This window comes from Sus scrofa, chromosome 5 (genome assembly GCF_000003025.6).
Source record: "Sus scrofa isolate TJ Tabasco breed Duroc chromosome 5, Sscrofa11.1, whole genome shotgun sequence".
Lineage (NCBI taxonomy): Eukaryota > Metazoa > Chordata > Mammalia > Artiodactyla > Suidae > Sus > Sus scrofa.
In genome coordinates this window covers 21,994,770-22,000,334 of record NC_010447.5, presented here as the reverse complement: position 1 = coordinate 22,000,334, position 5,565 = coordinate 21,994,770, and positions in this window count along the sequence as shown.

Below are 5,565 nucleotides of genomic sequence, written 5' to 3'. Positions count from 1 at the left end.
TCTTTGAGATTCTGCATTCTCCCACTTTTTATTCCCTCCAGTTTCTCTGTAATTGTATAGAAATGCTTCTTTTTTCAGTACTTTCTTATGTCAGAAATTAAGGACCCGTGTTCCAGGCAATGTTAAAGTGCTGGGCATACAAAGATTAATCCTTCAGGTAATTGCTGTATTCACTGAGTTCATATCACAGGCTAGATAGGACTTGGGACATATACTGAATAAAAACTTAGATGGGGAGTGTAGTAATAGATATGCCTAGAGCATTGTTAAGTATATGACTTCCAGATGATTGTTTAGAACCATTTCATTGGAATGCTAGAAGTAGAAAATCTTCCTCTTTCTTAGGAACCATGGGCATAGCAGCACTTGGTTTTCAACTCTGTTTTGTTATGTTACAGAAGTATAACGTATAACTTTTTTCTGGTCCTGTTCAGGGAATGCAATTTCTTCAAATTGGTAGATATGCTTGAACTATACATTTAAAAAATTATTTTTAAGTTTGCTTTTTCTCTGGAGCATGCCAGAGTTATCATCATGACTGATAGTGTAATTCTTGTCTTATGTGTGTGGCCTTTAATAAGATTTTCAGATTCACTCCCTGGCCTGGGAACTGCCATATGCTGCAGGTATGGCCAAAACAGCTTAATGCTAGCTAGCCATGTTAAGAAAGAATACCATGACAAAATTTTTTTTTTTTTTTGCCTTTTCTAGGGCCACTCCCACGGCATATGGAGGTTCCCAGGCTAGGAGTCTAATTGGAGCTGTAGCCACCGGCCCACACCACAGCCACAGCAACACAGGATCCGAGCCTCGTCTGTGACCCACACCACAACTCACAGATCCTTAACCCACTGAGCGAGGCCAGGGATCGAACCCACAACCTCATGGTTCCTAGTCGGATTCATTAACCACTGTGCCACGACGGGAATTTCCCATGACGGATTTTTAAATTTCATTCTATTTTTTAAGATTTCTTAGAATTTTAAAAATTTGTGTTCAAATAGTTGAATGGGGATTCATTAACCCTTATTGCTGTCGGATATGAAGCCTTGGGAATGGTATTCCTCTAAGTCAGGTATTTGTTTCATGCCAGAATATGAATTGACTGGTCAAACGTGAGACCTACTTGTCGTATCTCAAATCTGAACTGTAATTTTGCTTTATAGAGAGCCACTGAGGAGAGGATTGTTTGGTGAGTTTCTAAGTTTGGGTTTTGTTCGATTGATTGTTGGTTGCTTTTAGGGCTGCACTCACAGCATATGGAGGTTCCCAGGCTAGGAAGTGAATTGGAGCTATAGCTGCCAGCCTACGCCACAGCAACATGGGATCCGAGCCACGTCTGACCTATGCCACAGCTCACGGCAACGCCAGATCCTTAACCCAGCGATCGAACCCACATCCTCATGGATCCTAGTCGGGTTCGTTAGCCTCTGAGCCAGGACGGGAACTCTGGTCAGTTTTTTAAGCTTGAATGAGGGTGATAGCACTTACTCATATAGTTTATTTTGATAAGTGACAGTAAAGGTGTGTATTTAACTTCCTAAACTGTTAAGTTACCTTCAGGGAAAAGGGGAAAGTGATTGGTTAGTACAAGTAGCATGAAATTTTTATTTACCAATTCAATTTTGTGCTGGTTTTCTTTTTTTGGTGGCACCCACAGCCTGTGAAAGTTCCCAGGTCAAGGCTCAAACTCATGACACCACCAGATTCTTAATCCATTGTGCCACTAGGAACCTCCTTTAGTTCCTTTTTAGTAGGAGTTCTTACTACAAGTCTTGTTTTTTTTTTGTTTTTTTTTTAGTGAGTTTTATTTTTTTCATGATAGCTGGTTTACAGTGTTTTGTCAGTTTTTCCACTACAAAGGTGACCCAATTACACGTACATGTATACATTGTTTTTTCTCATATTATCATGCTCCAGTTTCTATTTGTTTTTTTTTGTTTTGTTTTCGTTTTTTTGTCTTTTTTGCTATTTCTTTGGGCCGCTCCCGCGGCATATAGAGCTTCCCAGGCTAGGGGTCGAATCGGAGCTGTAGCCACTGGCCTACGCCAGAGGCACAGCAACGCAGGATCCGAGCCACGTCTGCAACCTACACCACAGCTCACGGCAACGCCGGATCGTTAACCCACTAGCAAGGGCAGGGACCGAACCCGCAACCTCATGGTTCCTAGTCGGATTCGTTAACCACTGCGCCACGACGGGAACTCCGCTCCAGTTTCTACAAGTCTTAGTGAACTTCATTTGTATGCTGAACATCAAATGTGTTTGCCATGGTTCACCCAGCATTGTACCAACCTGGAGAATGTACAGACTGGGAAGGAGGTGGGAGGCAGGTAGATGTCTTGAGGCTTACTCTAACTCTTTAAGTTACTGTTTTATTCTAATATGCTCTTAAGGTCTGTGGACTTAATCAAAACATTAACCACATTTGGTGTCTCTATTGGTAGTCTCTTACAGAAGAGTGAAGGATGTATGTCACCACTAAATCTTCAGCCCTGAGGATAGCACACAGCAGATTGAGGACTTATACGTACTCGTTGCATTATTACATTTGCATGGTGATGTTTTACAAGTGGGCCTGTGGGTAAGGAAACAAGTTAGTGTGGTAATTCAAAGGGTAACATAAAAGGGTAAATTTAGGCACTGGTATTGGGAACTGGAGAGATTCCAAAGACAGGTCAAACAGGATTTGGTGACAGTTGACTTAGCATACTGTTAGTCTTGCTTTGCTCTTAATACTGAGCAGTCTTGGAGTTCCCGTCGTGGCGCAGTGGTTAACGAATCCGACTAGGAACCATGAGGTTTCGGGTTTGATCCCTGGCCTTGCTCAGTGGTTTAGGGATCCAGCGTTGGCCGTGAGCTGTGGTATAGGTTGCAAACGCGGCTCAGAACCCGCGTTGCTGTGGCTCTGGTGTAGGCTGGTGGCTACAGCTCCAATTTGACCCCTAGTCTGGGAACCTCCATATGCCTCGGGAGCGGCCTAAGAAATGGCAGAAAGACCCCCCCCTCCCAAAAAAATACTGAGCAGTCTTTTCCAAAGTGAAAATTAAACCATTTGTTTAACTGACGTAACATTAGTATGGGTAATTTCATTACTTATGTGAAGAACCTGTCCAGAACTCTAGCCCAAACTATTAAGCCCAAATCCCATGACCTTCACTTTCATACTTTCCTTAGCAACCCATTCCCTTGGTTGTATTTCATCATGTCACAAGTTCTGGCAGGATAGCTGTGAAAGCTGCTTCCCCTGCAGTTGATGGTCTCCATGAAGAATACACTTGTCCCTCAGCCAGTGTGGGGTTTTTATGTTCTCACAGCTAACAACTAATTAGCATCTCATAGCTCTAGGTTTTTTTTTTTTTTTTTTTTTTTTGGTCTTTTTGCTATTTCTTGGGCCGCTCTCACGGCATATGGAGGTTCCCAGGCTAGGGGTCGAATCGGAGCTGTAGCCACTGGCCTACGCCAGAGCCACAGCAACGTGGGATCCGAGCCACGTCTGCAACCTACACCACAGCTCACGGCAACGTCGGATCATTAACCCACTGAGCAAGGGCAAGGACCGAACCCACAACCTCATGGTTCCTAGTCAGATTCGTTAACCACTGCGCAACCACGGGAACTCCTAGTTTTTTGGTTTTTTTAATTTTTTTTTTCTTGGTCCCACCTGTGGCCACTCGCACAGCGGTAACAATGCCAGATGCTTGACCTAGGCTACCAGAGAATTGCTTTTATAGCTCTATGTCTATAGAATCACCTTAGTTCTTGAACAATCAAAATCGGGGGACTATGTGGATTCATAAGTCCCAACCCTAAGATAGGCTGTAGTATAGTAGGTGCAGGGGTCCTAGGAATTTGCAATTTAACTGATAACTTGACTACTATTGAAGTGTGATCCAGGGCTAGTAGCATCAGTCTTATCTAGGAACTTGTGAGAAGTGTAAGTTCTGGGCCCCCAAATAGGCCTAATGACATAGGTCAGGAGTTCCTGCTGTGGCATAGTGGGTTAAGGATTCAGCTCAGAGTCAATCCCTTGTCTGGAAACTGCCGTATGCCATGCAGGCGGCTGAAAAAAAAATTACGTAGGCCAAAAGAGCATTAGGTTAAAACATAAGTGCATACTAGAGTAACATACTTAACATTTAACAAAGCATTTGAAGAGCACTTAATCATTATGACAAGCCAACGGAAAAAAGTGGGCAAAAGGTAAGAACACATAATTCACTGAGGAAAAATAAATTACCAGGAAGTTCCCTTGTGGCGCAGCAAGTGAGTTAAGGTTACCTTATTGCTGATCTGTGTTACAGGTTGAAACTGCAGCACAGGTTTGATACCCAGCCTAGGAACTTTCCACATGCTATAGATGCAACCAAAAAGAAAAAACGACCAAGAAATATGATGTGAACGTACTCTCTCCTAAAAATTAGGGAAATACAAATTCAGCCAATGAAGTAAATTCAGATATACAATATTAGCCACATTAGGAAAGTTTTGAGGAGTTCCTGTCGTGGCGCAGTGGTCAACGAATCCGATTAGGAACCATGAGGTGGCGGGTTTGGTCCCTGCCCTCGATCAGTGGGTTAACGATCCGGCATTGCCGTGAGCTGTGGTGTAGGTTGCAGACGCGGCTCAGATCCTGCGTTGCTGTGCTTCTGGTGTAGGCCGGCGCTACAGCTCCGATTCGACCCCTAGCCTGGGAACCTCCATATGCCACGGGAGCGGCCCAAGAAATAGCAAAAAAGACCAAAAAAAAAGTAAGTTTTGAGGGAGTTGTGGCACAGCAGAACTAGGAACCATGAGGTTGCAGGTTCAATCCCTGCCTCGCTTAGTGGGTTAAGGATCCAGTGTTGCCGTGAGCTGTGGTGTGGGTTGCAGATGTGGCTCGGATCCCATGTGGCTGTGACTGTGGCGTAGGCCAGCAGCTGTAGCTCCGATTGGACCCCTAGCTTGGGGACCCCCATGTGCCTCAGGTGGGGCCCTAAGAAGCAAAAAAAAAAAAAAAAAAAAAAAAATTTCTCCAACAAACAAAAACTAAGAGTACAGCAATACTAAACCCATTCTAGAGAAATACTGAGAGGGCGTCTCTAAATAAAAAAGTAAGAAACAGAATGGAGAAAATCACAATTGGAAAGCAATCATTTAAGCCAGTATACAAATCTAAAAGGGGAAAAAAACCTATTGTAAAAGTGATGTTAAACACAAGGAATAGCAAAAGGACAAACATGAAAATGTAAAAAAAAGACTTCAAAATCCAAATATGGGGAAGGAAAGTAAGAAAATCTAGACTCTTATAATGTGTTAAGAGACTATATGACTGTCAGGCTAAAACACTGTCAGGCTAAAACAAGATGTAGAAAGGAGTTAACTTACTTGAAAAACAGGGCAACCACAAATCAAAAACATTACATTCTGGGAGTTCCCGTTGTGGTGCAGTGGTTAACGAATCCGACTACGAACCATGAGGTTGCGGGTTCGGTCCCTGCCCTTGCTCAGTGGGTTAACGATCCGGCGTTGCCGTGAACTGTGGTGTAGGTTGCAGATGCGGCTCGGATCCCGAGTTGCTGTGGC